This window comes from Eublepharis macularius, chromosome 6, assembly GCF_028583425.1.
Source record: "Eublepharis macularius isolate TG4126 chromosome 6, MPM_Emac_v1.0, whole genome shotgun sequence".
Classification (NCBI taxonomy): Eukaryota; Metazoa; Chordata; class Lepidosauria; order Squamata; family Eublepharidae; genus Eublepharis; species Eublepharis macularius.
The window spans coordinates 132,775,625-132,792,162 of NC_072795.1; the positions used below are offsets into that span (position 1 = coordinate 132,775,625).

General features: G+C 45.2%; 1 protein-coding gene across 7 annotated transcripts in view; it reads left to right on the forward strand.

The window, feature by feature from the left end:
• ZMIZ1 (zinc finger MIZ-type containing 1) overlaps nucleotides 1–16,538 on the forward strand; it is a 559,350-nt gene that overhangs the window by 101,056 nt on the left and 441,756 nt on the right. For all 7 annotated transcript variants that reach the window (XM_054983309.1, XM_054983311.1, XM_054983310.1 and 4 more), the window contains exon 2: nucleotides 6,524–6,631. The gene's annotated coding sequence lies outside the window, so the exon portion shown is untranslated. The remainder of the gene's footprint in view (nucleotides 1–6,523; nucleotides 6,632–16,538) is intronic.

Below are 16,538 nucleotides of genomic sequence, written 5' to 3' on the forward strand. Positions count from 1 at the left end.
ACTGCTGGAGTTTTGTGAACAGGTGGTGGGTACCACCACAAAATGACTACCAGGGCAGGGCACAACCAAACACAAAATAGCCGCTGCCACGACAGGGGCTAATCATGAAATGTTGGGAGGATCCAATCCAAGCTCTATGGCTCTTCCTGAATGGGTGCTAACCACACCTCCCGTATGCCAACTGAGGGTGGGAGATCTGATCCTAGTTGCCATTGCCTTCCAGTGGGAGGGGAAAAATGCCATTAGGTGATGATGTTACATCACTTCTGGGGAATACCCAGATGTGGCACAACAGAACTCTGGGAATTGCCAGAAACTCTGGTTTTACCATTGAGTTTCTGGTGAGTCCTAGATCAACATGATGTCACTTCTGAGTTTTTCCCAGAAGTAACATAACACTGTTGCCCAATGGCTCCCCCATGTCCCTGTTCCCTCAGACACCTGCCAGTGGCCAGCTGCTGACTGGCAACCCTAGTGCTTCCTATGGACTTGGAGGTAAAGTCTCTGGGCATTTGTGAAAAGTCTCCAGCTTTAGTGAGATGGAGAAAAACCAAGGTTGGCTAAGAATTGGCTCTTGCTTTGAGGAAAGCGATGCTTTGTGGAAGAAGGTTGTGGGTGCCAGAAAACATACTCAACTAAAGCAAGCCTTTATTGGCATATATAAAAATATAAGATTTTAAATACAGAAATGAGTCCATACAGAATGAGATTAAAATTACAGATAGGAACAGGGCAGCAGTACAGCAAAATCAGTACAGAATATTACTTGTCAGGGCGTATAGCCACGGCACTGTAGAGAAATTTTACTACGTTTTCAGTTATTTCCCCATCTGGGTTGTCAACCAGAAACTGAACCTTAAAATCATCAGAAAACTCTGAAAGTTGGGCTAATATAGGATGTAGAAGATCCCGGCGTGGCGGCAGATAAAAAGAGCACTGGAGAAGAACATGGGGAACAGTTTCAACACAGTCCATCAAACAAGGACAACACCTGCTATAATAAGGGATCCGATGAAATCTACCAGATAAAATGGCTGAAGGAAGAAATCTGGCCAGAGAAAAGGCTCTACATAAATTGGGAGCAGAAAACATACTGAGGGGTACCACAGTGTTCACGGGTACTATGGTGGCCCATCATTGATGGGGGTGCCTGTGTGTTTGAGCTGGTATAGCACAGTGACTCTGAGCCGGCAAAGCTTCCGTTCAAATTTCACCTCAGCTACAACATCAGTAAGTGGCCCTAGGTATGCTGCAATTCCTCTCACCCCTTTATGGTAAGGATTAGTGAACTTGTACGCCACTGTTTTTCTACGTTTTTTCCATGAAGGAACCTCTAAATTAATTTTTCAAACCCTGAGGAACCCCTACCTATGGAAAAGTTGATGGCAGGAAGCATACGTGAATTGCTACTAAATTATTCAAGATGGGCAGCTGTGTTTGTCTGTAGCAGTAGAAAAGAGCAAGAATCCCGTAGCACCTATAAAACTAACAAAATTGGTGTTAGGGTATGAGCTTTTGTGAGTCACCGCTCTTTTCTTCAGATACCAAAGCTCATACCCTACTACAAGCTCACATCCTACCACCAATTTTGTTAGTCTTATAGGTGTTACTAGACTCTTGCTCTTTTCTACTGCTACTAAATTATTGTCAAGAAATGTATTTGTAACAAGCTGCTGTACACACCCATGTCAGCTTACATAATCTTAATAACTGTGATAGTCCAAGCGGTATTGGCATTTTTGCAGCATTTCAAAATTTTATTTATTCATCCACAATTTCTTGTGGAACCCTTGATGATGTGTTGTGAAACTTGGTTGGGGAAACCCTGTTCTATGCTCAGTGCTTTGAATGCTCAAAACATGCTGTATAAATGTGACATATTTAGTATTCTTCTTTGCTTCAGTCCCCAATCCCAGATGCATGAAAACTTAAATTGGATTTAACGAGTGCAGCAGTTTGTTAACCGGCTGTGCTGTGCATAGGTCTATGTGTAATTTTTTTTTTTAAGGTCAGAGGACCTTACATCATAACGCAAAGCATCATAGTGTTATAATATTTATACTGAGGAGGATATTGTTGATTTATATCACTGAATGCGGGCTCTCTCTTTCTCTTTTCCCTCCCATTTTTTTTTGTGGTAGATCCCAGCAAAGTAGCCTTATTAGTCTGTGTTGTGCAACCAAGACTGGTAGAGGCACCTTAAAGACTGACACATTAATTTGTGGTATAAGTTTTTGTAAGCCAGATGTCAGTCCTTGGCAGGTAGATCCCCAAGTCCCTCACAGCAAGCACTCAGGTGCATTGGTTGAAGTAACTTTCATTAGAGATCTATACAGTCCAAGTGATCTATACGAATGCATTGGCAGAAGTGACTATTCAAAAAGGGGTAGTGTTAATTATAGGGAAACTTCCCGCCCTTTGGGTCCGTTAACATTCTGGCACGAAAACCCCAAAGAGTTGCATGGGAACTGATTAGTTTAGGATAGACATAGTGCAGAATGAAATCATCTCAGTCTCTGAGAAAAGATACATCGCTCGCTGCCCGCAGCTTGCATCCGAGGACACTTACTGTAGAAGTGAAAGTAAACATCTTCAACAGATAACAGTAGGGTTGCCAGCCTCCAGGTAGTGGCTGGAGATCTCCCGGAATTACAACTGGTCTCCAGGCCACGGAGATCAGTTCACCTGGAGAAAATGGCTACTTTGAGGGGTGGACTCTATGGAATTATGCCATGCCAAGGTCCTTTCCCTCCCCACAACCCCACTTTCTCCAGGTTTCACCCCCCAGATCTCCAGGAATTTCCCAACTTGGAGCTGGTAATGGTAACCCTAGATAACAGACAATCCCCACTGGCTCAGTACATTTCATGTTAGCAGTTTACACACTCTCAGATGATCAACACAGTGTACAGAATACAACTTGGGCAAACATCTATGATCAGCACAAAATGCAAAACACAGGTATGCAGGCAGGCATACATGACACCAGAGACTACTTTAACAAATTTGTGAAGCATTCACCTCATCTGATGGTCATAGGTACAAACAGAAGGGGGAAGGAGGAGTTGTCACAAAATATGGCCAGAAAGTCAAGAGAGACTTGGAAAGAGTTAAGTATGTGGCCTCGCTCTGCTGACCATATGTGAAAACGAGATCTGGTCAAAAGAGTAAATGATCCCATTAGAAGGGGCGTGGGCTATTCTCATCTGGCAATGAATTAGTAAAAGCGAATTGAATCTTGCACTTCTGATGAAGGGCAATTATTTTCTGTAGCGAGCTAGTTGCTCCCAGTTTCTGTTGACGCCAGGAATGGTTAATGCCATATCTGCATAGGAATCCCAACTGAGGGGCTTCATGAAAGGCGGGGGGGTTGGCCAAGGAAATGTCAATTTTCCCCCCCAGGCCGAGGATGTTAAAATGCTGAACCACTAGTCTCTGGTTACATTGTTAATGTTTGAATTCTGTCTGTTTATTGTGTCTATTTATTCTTTTGCTTACCACAACCACCTTGTGAGGTAGGCTAGGTAGCGTGATAGAGAGAAGGGCTGCTTGCATACGCTGCGCTTCAGAGATGAACTTCTATTAGCTGCCTGGTCCATCCTAAAGAATTATAGGCCAAAACAGTGCAGAAAGTCATAAAATGACTCCATCATCTGGTAAAGTTGTTGTGAGAAAAAAAGGAGAGAAGAGTGACAGAAGCTGCTTCTGGTCTCCCTTGGGTAGAAAGGCAGGATATAAATGAAGGAAATAAATACCAACAGTCCAGTTGACCAGCATAAGCAACAGAGGGACTTTTTTGGTGTGTTAGCATTCCATGATGGAAAGAGCCCCGTGGCGCAGAGTGGTAAGCTGCAGTACTGCGGCCCAAGCTCTGCTCACGACCTGAGTTCGATCCTGGCAGAAGCCGGGTTCAGGTAGCCGGCTCAAGGTTGACTCAGCCTTCCATCCTTCCGAGGTCGGTAAAATGAGTCCCCAGTTTCCTGGGGGTAAAGTGACTGGGGAAGGCAATGGCAAACCACCCCATTAAAAGTCTGCCAAGAAAATGTTGTGATGCGACATCCCCCCCATGGGTCAGTAATGACTCGGTGCTTGCACGGGGGACTAACTTTACCTTTTTAGCATTCCCTGATATGCTTGATGTGGTCCTGTGAGATGATGGAAATCTGTTCAGAGAATCACTGGCTGGCCTTGAAAGAGGCCGGATTGCTCAGTTTCCTATCAGCAAAATTAGAATAATAATGACCTGTCTCCAAAGACAGTGGTTGGGTTATCTATTTGAAGAGAAGGCAACCCAGAATGGAAGATGACCCTCCTTTAAAAAAATGGTGTACACAAAAATATTTTTTATTACTGAACATAACTAACTCGTATGTAAATTTACCACCCCCCCTTTGATGGCATACCTGGAAAAAAGACCTAGTCTTGCATTTGAGTAAACACAGTAATAGTCGTAAAGCACCTGTGTGTAAAAGAAAAAAAACATAAATTATCTCTGTGCCTAAACTGAGCCTGCCTCATTCGTTCACTGAAAGGAGCAAGTATCAAATCCATACTTAAACAACAGACTGGCAAAATTTGAGTCCCGGTCATGCACAGCCACATTCAAGATGATATTTTGGTATTTGGTGGAGTGATCTCATTTTTGCCTATGGCAAACCACCCCGTAACAAAAAGTCTGCCAAGAAAACATCATGATCCAACATCCCCCCCACCTCCCATGGGTCAGTAATGACTCGGTACTCGCACAGGGGACTACCTTTATCTTTACCTTTATGTGTAAATAAATCAGAATTGTAACAAAAAATATTTCTGGAAGATGGAGATCTTTACCGCCCGTTGGAGTCCTTGGGCATTTCTGCACACTCAACTTATTCCTGATTTTCTTAACAGTTGATCCACTCACTTGCAATGGTTTGAGTACCGTTCGTCCACACACCTGCCCTCCCTCTGCATTTTAACAGTTGTGGAGTCAGTTTATTTTCTTCCTCAGGGGCCTTAAATAATCAGGATTTTCAAGTGCCAGTGCTTTCGGCAGCAATATAATCATCAATGGGCATCACAGCACCCCTTCCCTTTTTACATTTTTAGCTTATGCTTAAGTCCCCCCCTCCCCACACACACACGGGACTTTTGCAATTTTTTAAAAATTGTCAGTTTCATAATACTTTTTCAGTCTATCGAAAGCAGGCTACTCTGATTTCATCTCCCACCCCTTGCAGCAAGAAATCCAAGGTCTCTTGAGTCAAAGGTTGTTTATTGAGAGAATATATATTCAGAAAGTACAAGTGTCCATAGGTAATCCAAAGGCTAAAAGAAGCTTTGGCTGTACACAGATCTCTTGTTGAGAATGTCGTGTTAAATGCTTGCTACAGTATATCAAACCCTGTAGGCCAGCCCCCACCCTCGGTGTCTACCCGGTTAGTACAGGAGATGGGAAAACGAAAGGAGTTGTCTCAAGGTCGCTGTGGTCAGCCGTCCCAGATAAGGCTGTCTCGGGAACCAGGCTGCTCCTGCGAACCTAAACGGTACTGGAAAAATACATTAGGCAAACAATATGGAAGAACTGTGGGTAACAGACCTGACATACTGTAACGACCACATGTTGCAATAATAGATGCAGCTGATTCTCTGTCTCTCCAGCTTTCTTTTTTTTAAAAAAAAGTCTCCACTCCCTTCTGTTGTGGAGATACGCCTTTTTCCTTATAGCTCCAGAATGAAGGGGCTAGAGACTTACTTTTTAAAAAAAATGAAATCTGCAGATTCACTGCTGCATCTATTGCAATGTTTGGTCTTTATAACGTTATGAAATTGATGATTTACAAAAATTGAAAGCGAAAGCAGGAGGGGAAAGAAATGTAGTGGGAGGGAGGAATGGTTTGTCTATGATGAACAACTAGGGATCTCAGGTCCCCCCGTGGGGGTGGTGGGATCCCCGCTCCCACTCTCCGGCCCTCCACTCTCCTGGCCAGTGGGTGGGAAAGGCAGGTGAACAGGCCTCCCAGGCATGCTCCCGGGGCGGGGTGATGACATCACTCTGGGAAGTGCATGCATGCTCCCAGTCTTGTGCAATGACATCATTTCCAGGAAGTTATGTCATTGTGCAGGCCCGGGAGCCCATGCACATGAGGAGCAAAGAAAAAGTGAGTACCAGGTCCTCCCCCTCCCGCTGGCCACCCTACGAACAACCAATCGTCAGAAAGTGTGTGGAAGTGGGCGGGATAAACGAACCCGAAAGAAACATTCCACGCAAGGAACAGAGATGACTCAGAATTGACTTTTTAGAAAACGATTGGGGTAAAGGTGGTCTCAAAAGAACCAGGAAAAAACCAGGTGGGGGGGATTGAAGTGAGAACTAAAGGTAAACAAAAATGTTTGTGGAAATTGGGATAAATCAAAGCTGTACGGTGCCAGAATCAATGAGAAATACCTATGCGGAAAAGCCCATTGTTTGCATTCTATAGACTCCAAGCAAAGATATGAAACTTAACTGCTTTCTTTCTTTCTTGGATTTTCTGCCTCATAGGAAGGACCTTGTACGTTGTGGATGCAACTGGAGCACCAGCCTCTCTTCCTCCTTTTCTCCCTGCTTGTCAAGAGCGAATTAACAGTGGCCTCTTCAGAGAGTTAAAAGGTAATTATTTGCCTGTTTAGGTGTTCTGCTTGCTGAGCTGCTTCGTGGGGTAAGTGGGAAAGATGGGAGAGGCCTTTAATAGTTTGTCCGTTTGGAAATGTTTATTCTTGCATCATCTCTTATCTCAAGGCAATTGCCTTCCTGCTCTTCAGAGCTTTCACATTTTTAATGAAAGCTCTGGATCCATTTCGTATACCAGTTTGGGTTTCTGATACTGGCAGCCAGGGCGTTTTTTCCGGGGAAAGAGGTGGTGGAACTCAGGACCGCACAATGACGTCACTTTGGGTCAGCTGGAACAAGGGGGGAATTTTAAAAGTTTAAATCGCCCTTGGCAAAAATGGTCACATGCCCAGTGGCCCCGCCCCCTGATCTCCAGACAGAGGGGAGTTTAGATTGCTCTCCGCACTGCTTCAGTGCTTCAGCGGTGTGGAGGGCAATCTTAACTCCCCTCTGTCTGGAGATCTGGAGGCGGGGCCACTGGCCATGTGACCATTTTCAAGAGGTGCCAGAACTCCGTTCCACCGCGTTCCCGTTGAAAAAAAGCCCTGCTGGAAGCATTCCTTCTGAGGCCCAGGATGAGAATAACCCTGGAAGTTCATATACCTTTGGTGAACAGATGGGGAATGGGAGGCAGAATCTACCCCCCTCCCCCGCCCCAATCCCTTCCTGTCTAGGACAAATCATTTTCCATTGACTTTTAATTTATTTATTCAGAAAAACTCTCTGCTGCCTGTTCAGGGAGTTTGCCCAAAGCGGCTTACAAAATAAAAACTTAATAAAAACATAAAACACTGTGGAAGTTGTTAATTAAAACCTAGTATTAAAAATCCAGCCTGGGTATTAAAAAACCTAAAACACTGAACAGTTTAAAAATGAGTCTTATAGTTTCTAGGTGAAAAGCTGACTGTAAAAATGGTATTAGAAATCAACTCCTTAATTTAAAGTCGTTGGTAAAAAGAAACGTTTTGGCCTGGCACCTTAATGACACTAGTGTAGACCCCAGGAAAACGTCAAAGCAGAGGACATTCCACAGGCAAGACAGCACCCTTGAAAAAGACGTCTCTCTGGTTGCCGCCCTCTTCGTCGCTGAAGGCAGGGGCATAGAGAGCAGGGCTTGTGAGGAAGATGTTAACTGGTGGGCTGGACAGAGAATGCAGTCCTTCAGGCTCCAAGACAATTAGGCCTGGAAGAGAAGAACCAGCACTTTGACTTGTGCCCAAAAACAAATGGGCAGCCATTCCAACAGGGTGCTAGATAAAGCATATTAAAACTGCTGCATGTCCCACACCAAGGAGTCATCAGCTCCAAAGCACATGCTGGAGCACTGATGTATTGGCCTAACATGAATTTGCAGATAGAGTGCTGGGTTGGCAACTGCCACTCCTGCCAAGAACTCCAGCCAGCCAACTACAGCTAATTCCACATGAGAGTCCGGACTTGCCCTGGCTGAAGGTTCTGCCATGTAATTATCCGTCTCTTACTTTGTCTACAAGCATATGTCCGAGCAGAAGCATATTATCTCAGTAGCTGCGTGCTTCAGAGTGGGCAATTCCTGGATTCCCAATCAGTTCCATTTTGGCTTAGTTACCTCAGTCTAGCCTGTGCCTTTTTTCCTGCCTTATATATACTTCCTTCCTTCCTTCCTTCCTTCCTTCCTTCATAGTCCGCCTTTCTCACTGAGATCTAAGGTGGATTATAAGAGTGCAAGTGAAAAGACAATATAATCGACAGCTAGGAGCAAAGCACACTGAGCAAAGTACAATAATGAACAACCGTCAGGACACTCAGGCATACAGATACAATAGGGAATGGTAGCAGACAAATTTTAAACAAGCATAAAAGCAAGCACAGAGATTAAATCTATCTAAAACAAAGCATAACTAATTTCTATGGCATGATTAGCAGTGTGAAAAATCACTATTGGGTGCCTAGCTACATCAGCAGACAGTACCCAACAGCATTTTGTTTAGTCTCCGTCCCTACCAAGTCTTCTCTCTGAGCAATTTTTATGACACAGTCCTATAATTTGGGTAGAAAGCCTTCTGGAACCATTCAGTTGTGCACAGTTTGTGGAAAGCCAGAAGAGTAGGGGCTTTCCTGACCACATTAGGTAGGAAAACCTGGAAACCAGTTAAGTGGAACATAAGAGGGAGGGTGTTTGAACAGGTCAAAAGCTTTAGATACCTAGGAGTCTATTTCAACCACAGTGCTAGATGGGTAACCCATAAAAAAGAAGTGATTAAATCTGTGAATAGTAATGTACTAGCAATCACTCATTTTTTCTATACTAAGGGAAATCAATATATCCCTGCAGCCCTTAGAGTGTTTAACCACAAAATTAGTGCTAAACTGCTCTATGGCATTCCAGTTTGGATCACAGCCTTTAATAAAGCAGTTGAACAAATACAATCTAATTTTTTAAGGAAAACTTTTAGGGCTGCCATTGTGTGTGCCCTATGCAGCTATATGTTTGGAGACCAACCAAAGACTTCTAGAGACAAAAGCTTGGATTATGACAATTAAATTTTGGCTGTATTTGCATTTTAGGAACAGATCTAATAGTCTTATTGCACACATGCTAACTGAATCCCAGTTATGGTTAGCTGATATGGGGGGGGGATTCTGTAATCGGGCTTAGCCTTGACAAATTAGATTATCTTCCCTAGAGGTCTGTATTTGCTTTGATCAAACAAAGACTTGTAGATATTGAGATGCAAGAACTGAGAAGCTTTGCCTCTGGTAGATGCTCCCTTTTGAGATGGGGGATCTCCTCTATGGCTCCTTAGTAGAATATTTTTCTTGTCTGACTTCCCCTTCGGAGAGCATTTATGCTAGCTTGTTTTAATGTTCTCCCTTCTTAGTATAGTTTAGTTTGTTTATTTGATTTTTAACCCACCCTCCCTGCAAGCAGACTCAAGGCAGGGTACAACAATGGTAAAAAATACATAGGATAAATAATAATCTCAGGAGTATAACTTTCAAAATTAAAATCATATAAATTCAGACGTACCAAGATGGGGGCCCTTAATACTTCCCTGCCCACAAACATGGAGAAAAGAGGAGGAGGTGTGAGTTGATATTACACAACAGCATCACATGTGTGGGGAGCCGATCATTATAAAGAGAACTAACTAGCCCCTTATCTGGTAGGAGACCAGTAGGGAGGCTCATTTGATGGACCTAGTGCTGGCCTCAACCATATGCCTGGTGGAACATCTCTGTCTTGCAGGCCTGCTGAAAGGATACAAGATCTTGGCGGGCCCAAGTATCCTCCGACAGAGAGTTCCACCAGGTTGGGGCCAGGACCGAAAAGGCCCTGGCCCTGGTCGAGGCCAGCCAGGCCTCCCTGGGGCCAGGGACCACCCGCAGATGTTTACCCGCTGATCTCAGCACTCTCCGGGGTACATACGGGGAGAGGTGGTCCCTCAGGTATGCTGGTCCCAGCCCACTTAGAGCTTTATAGGTTAAAATCAACACCTTGAACTTAATCTGGAATTTCATGGGAAGCCAGTGTGGCTGCTGCAGAAGTGGAGTGACGTGCCCTGTATGAAGTGCCCATCAGGACGGGTGCAGCAGCATTCTGTATTGTATGGGAGGTTAAAGAAAATTCCATACCTCTCTAGGTTTTGTGCCTGTGGTTTGAGGGATATAGAAAGCATTGAACATGTTCTCCTGTATTGCTTATTTTATTGTGATATTCGCGTCATTTTTTTAGAACCTCTTCTCCAAAATTATGAAGGACATTATGACGATAGTAAGACTCTCCTCCTGTCCACCCATATCCATGAGTTCATTGAGTCTGTGGCTAAATTTCTTTGTCGTGCGTCTAAGAGGAGACGAATGGTTTAAGTGCTGGGATAGTGGATTTTTTTTTTGTATCCTAGCTGACTATGCATGTCTATGGCAATAAAGGTGTTTGATTCGATTCACATCAGGTAGGCCGTTCCGTAAAGTAGGGGCCACCACAGAGAAAGCCCATGTCTAGGCAGCTGTTGATTTTGCTCAATTGCAGAGTGCTGCTATCTGCTGAAGGCTCCGACCAGATAAGGGAAGATGTTGTGGCGGAACATAGAGGGAGAGACGGTTGTACAGAAATGAGGGGACAGAGCCATGAAGGGCTTTGAATGTGATAGTCATGACCTTGAATTGAGCCCAGCGACTGATGGGGACTCAGGGCCAAGCTACAAGTGCCGAATGACACCTGAACGGCAAGTGAACAGCCTCACGTGTATTCCTCCCTGTTCGCGTGCGCTCCACTTGCGCTCCAGTGGCACTTGTAGCTTGGCTCTCAGTGGAGTGACTGCAGAATGGGAGTGATATGCATGCTCCATCTAGCTCTTGAGAGTAAATGAGCTGCAGCGTTCTGCACCGACTGAAGTCTCCAAGTTGACTTTCAGGGAAGAATTCTGTAGAGTGCATTGTAGTAGTCTAGTCTTGCTGTCACTGTGCCATGCACCTGGGTGGCCAGGTCGGAAGTGTCAAGGTAGGGGGGCATTCTGCCAGGCTAGTCCGAGTTGTGAGAAGGCCTTTTCTGCAGCTGCATTTACTTGCTTCTCCAGCAGCCGTGCTGGATCTGGTATAAACCCAAGGCTCTTAACTGAGTCAGCCAGGGTCAACTGAACCCATCAAAGGTCAGAGGCACAATGTCCTTCAAGATTTCCAGTTTTCCAGCCGCCATCACCTCTCTTGTCTGAGTTCAGGGAGACCCAGATTCAAAGCCCTGCTTTGCCTTGCCTTGGAAGCTTGCTGGGTGATTCTTGGATAGGGTTACCAGGTCCCCTGATCCTCCCAGTGGGAGGTGGAGGCCCTGCCACCTACCTGGCTTGGTATCATCATGTATGCACCCATCCATGCCATTTATGTGTTCTCTGATGTTCTGATCTAATGCCATGTTAATACTATTATATGAATACAATGCAACGTAGAACAGTAGAGTTAGCCTGTCTAAAACCGAAAGTGCCTTGCTTGTTAACACTTTTCACACAGATACATACTCAGCGTGTTATCTTTAAACTGTAGGCTGTCTGTTGACCTTGCAGCTGCAAAACAAGAATGTAACCATTTCACAGGGGAGAGGAAGGGACTTCGATTCCTTTGTAATCTTGCCTAGACAAAGCTGTTGTGTTCTCATGTAACTTCTTAGGTTTTTGCGCCTAAATGCAAACTGCTCAAGGGGAGGGGGGGAGATGCTCCCTATATCAATAGTGCTTTTGCCTGTATAATCATTCCTGCCAACTTTCCCATCTATGGATGTACCCATGAACTTAATGGATCTCTAAATAAAAGTCTTTCAACCAATGCAGTGGATTGCTTGCTGTGGGTGGCTTGGGGGTCTATCTGCCATGGACTGCTGTTCCTAGAACTGACAGGTGTCCGTCATGCACACACAAAGCACTCCCACACTCCAGGACCCACGTGATTATGTCAGTTCCAGGAGGCGCCATCATTGCACCGGCTGCGGCTGCCATGGGAGCGCTCCCGTGCTCTGCAGAGGGGCCGAATCGGGCCTAAATCAGCCTGAGTTGGGCCGCTGTGGAGTGCAAAACTCCGCAGCATCCCGATCCGGGTCGATCCAGGCCTGAATTGGCCAATTTAGGGCTTGGATCGGGCCAGAATCGGCCCAGATCAGGCCACCACAGAGCGTGGGTATGCTCCCACTTGCCACAGTGGCCTGATCTGGACCAATTCAGGCTTGAATGGGGCTGGGTGGGGTCCACAGGAGCGCACCACACCCCCTGGGAGCACATCCCAGGAGGACCGTGCTTCCCCCTCCAGCCAAGTAAGCGGGTACAGAGGGTGGAGGGTAGGAGTGGGGGATCCCCTGCCCCTGGCAGGGGAATGGCAACCGTATTCTCGGGCCAACCATATACTCTCAACCTATCTTACCTTACAGGGTTGTTGTGACTACAAAATAAGCCAGTTTGGTGTAGTGGTTAAGAGTGCGGGACTCTAATCTGAGAGCCGGGTTTGATTCCCCAATCCTCCACTTGAAGCCAGCTGGGTGACCTTGGATCAGTCACAGCTCTTTGGAGCTCTCTCAGCCCCACCCACCTCACAGGGTGTTTTGTTGTGTGGATAATAATTGACATACTTTGTAAACCACTCTGAGTGGGCATTAAGTTGTCCTGAAAGGCGGTATATAAATCGAACGTTGTTGTTGTTGTTATAAAGGTAAGGAGAATAATATAAGCCACTCTGGCTTATATTGAGGAGATAGTTGGGGTGTAAGTGAAGTAAATAAATGTAAAAGATGTAAAGTAGTAGTTTTCGATCCAACAGACTGATGCAACATTCTGCCTGAGCAGAGAATACTACGCTGAGATTCTCATCTTCTCAAAAGATCAGGCTGTTTTCGGGGGAGCAGCAGAGCTTTCTCAGTTGTTACCTTCTAGGCCTCTGGAAACAACAAATACTTTTCCAGGGAAATAGTAAGGAGTCCAGTAGCACCTTTAAGGCTAACCAACTTTATTGTAGCAGAAGCTTTTGAGAACCACAGCTCTCTTCGTCAGATGCATCTGACGATGCATCTGACGAAGAGAGCTGTGGTTCTCGAAAGCTTATGCTACAATAAAGTTGGTTAGCCTTAAAGGCGGTACTGGGCTTTTTACGTTTTTGCAACTACAGACTAATACGGCTGACTCCTCTGGATCCTTCCAGGGAAGTGCTTCAAATTTAAAGCTTTGTTTGATTTGCTCCTTTGAGAGGTCTTTGCTGTCGTTGAGAGTTTTGAATTTTATTTTAAAAAATATTTTGTAAGCGGGGTGGAAGCTTTTTTCAAATAAAACCAAGAGCACAACTAGGAGGTGGAGCAGAGAGGGGAAGAGGAAAATCTTACTGTGGACAGCTCTGTTTTGGAGAAGAGCACCAGATCGGCTGGTTTTCTTTTCTGATAGTGGCACTTTGGCCTAAAGTCAAGAGAAACCACTGGAAACGGGCAGACCAATTGAAGGCTTCTAATGGAGCCAACTGGATTTCCCCTGAAGGTTCTGCCATGTAATTATCTGTCTCTAGCTTTGTCTCCAAGCAGAAGTGTGTGCCAAATGCAGAGGGCACTAATCTCTCTGCCGAGGAGGAGAGGATGAACCCCTCCCTTTCTCACCCTCTTTTTTTTAAAAAAAGCAGCAGTTGCCCAACTGGTCCCCTCAAATCCTTGCTTAATAGAAGGTGCTTTCCTATTCAGGCAGAGCGAGAAACCTGAATCAAGGAGCCTGTGAGCTTCTGAGACTGGCAGGAGCAGAAAGTGTCCGGGGCTGTTCTTCAGGAAGAACTTTGCAAGCTCCCAGATTCATCCAGACAGGTATCTCACTCGCGCTCTGTCTGGAATTGATAACTAGGCAAGTGAGTTTGCATGTCTAGGCTGATCTGTTCGGCTGGGTGGCAACCCTTGTAAAAAGCCCAGCGTTACCGGTGGAGTTCATGGGCAGTTCCCAGATCCTTTGGTGCCTCGGGCTGCTGCAAAATTGCTTGGGTGAGACTCTCCTTTTTTCGTTTGAGCTACCCGTGCCTGTTTTGCAAGTATGCCTAACAAGACCATTTCACTTGCTGAATATTTTGCCCGTGCCACTTATTGAGAATATTGTTTGTTTATTTGAACACATGAAGATGCCTTATACAAAATCAGACCATCAAAATCAGTCTATTCTGAGTTGGTGGTGGAGAGTGTCCTCAAGTCATAGCTCACTTATGGCACCCCCTGGCAGGGTTTTCATGGCAACAGACTAACAGAGGTGGTTTGCCATTGCTTGGCTCTGGAGCCCTGGTCTATTATTGGAGGTCTCCCATCCAATTACTAACCAAGGCTAACCCTGCTTAGTTTCTGAGATCAGACGACAGTAGGCTCACCTGGGGAGTTGAGATCGCCCTCCGCGCCACTGGAGCGGAGGGCAATCTCAACTCGCCTCTGTCTGGAGATCAGGGGGCGGGGCCACCAGCCATGTGACCATTTTCAAGAGGTTCCAGAACTCCGTGGAGGGCAATCTAAACTCTGCTCTGTCTGGAGATCAGGGGGCGGGGCCATCAGCCATGTGACCATTTTCAAGAGGTTCCAGAACTCCGTGGAGGGCAATCTAAACTCCCCTCTGTCTGGAGATCAGGGGGCGGGGCCATCAGCCATGTGACCATTTTCAAGAGGTTCCAGAACTCTGTTCCACTGCGTTCCCCCTGAAAAAAAGCCCTGGAAGTATTCATAAAGTTCTCTAGGGTGTTCTACGGTCTTCACATACCGTAGGTCCTCTAATGATTTTAATGATCCTGTAATGATGTGTGTGTGTGTGTCTTTAAATGCTTGGTGTGGTACAGATGAAGAGTGGGGGGTGAAAGAGAGGGATGAGGGAGCGAGATGATTGGCTGATGACTGAGAATTTGGGCGGCGTGAACGGTTTTTAGTCACTGAGGGAGGGAAAAGATTCAGTCTGGGGAAAGCAGGCAAGCTGCGTGCAGCCTGGGCAGATCCAAACATTTCTGAGAGAAATATTGAGTCAGGGCAGGAGAGGCAAGCTGTGTGCAGCCGGAGAGTGTCTGTGAATTTCTAAAAGAAATATAACCTATGTGGAAGTCTGAATTTTGTGTGTCTGAGAGAAAACCATTCGTTCTATCTAAAGCAGGCAAACTGTGTGTGTGCCTGAGAGAAAGTCTTATGTGGATTTGAGTGAGAAATTGATATCCCTTGGAGAATTTCCACTGAAAAGGGGGTGCATTTGTGGTAGTTTCTGATTCCTCCTTCATGGCATTTCGAGACCCGGGAACAGCATTTCAGGCAAACTTGGGGTTCAAGGAGGAGGATGGATGTGGCAAAGTTCATGCTCCACTGTCAGTAGATAATTTCCCTGAGATCCAAGCCTGTTTTTTCATTTACATCTGCAGTAATCTTGGAAGGCAGGCTAATATTAATAACCCTACATTGCAGATGGGAGGACTGAGCCCGAGAGGACAGTGACTTTCCAAAGGCTTTCTTAGTTTGTGGTTGCAAGATGAGAACTGGGGACTTCTGGCTCATAGCTCACCATTTTGGAAAAGAGTATTTTAGGAGGGATTGCAAAATCACATTTAATTACATACGACAGAGGTTCTCCAGAAACCCTTAAGAGCCAGGATAGAGGCTGTGGGGTGCGGAGGGAAGCTTGGATTGTGGGGGAAATGAAGAAACCTCTTTAGGCATCGGCTATGATATCGTGGGTTCAGTGAGGTGAAAAGCGTCATATTGGAAAAGGTCAGTAATGATATATGTACCTTTTGTGGAAGGGGGTATTCTTTTATATTTCCTGGTGGTAGTATTGTAACAGGAAAATCAAATAATAGGGGGTCATCTTAAATTCGCATAAAAGTTACAGGTATACATAGTAGCAAAAACCTTTTTGGGGATAGGGAGTGGTCTTAAATTCAGAGTCGCCTTTTGGTAGATGTGGGTAAGTATTTTGTTTGGCTTAGAAGACAGAGGTCTGTGTTTGTGTGTGTGTGTGTGTCTTCAAAGCACAATTGGGCAGAAACGATTTTTCTGAACCTTCTTTGATACCTAAGCAATCTCCAAAAGGAAAGGTGATACCGCTTCTAGCTAAGATATTTCAGTTGGATGACAGTCTGGTATGTTAAACAGTGTATGTAATAGCTTATCTTTCAGTGTGGTAAAGGTGCTATGTTTGTGTTTCTCCTGTTCTAACATAAATCAAGTGCAGAGCTCTCAGCATTTCAATAGGATATTTACTTAATGTTTAGATCTTAATTTTTTTTAAAAAAAACAGCCTTTGGGATATGTTTGGAGTTACTCTCTCTAATTCAAGAAGCGTCAACCGCTTCTGAGACAGCTGCAAAGGTGTTCGACAGCCTCCTTTTATGATCATTTACTCTTCAAATGAGAATGAATTTGCAGCCTGTGGGAGCAGAGTTAGAAGACCTCGTTCTCTATTGCGAG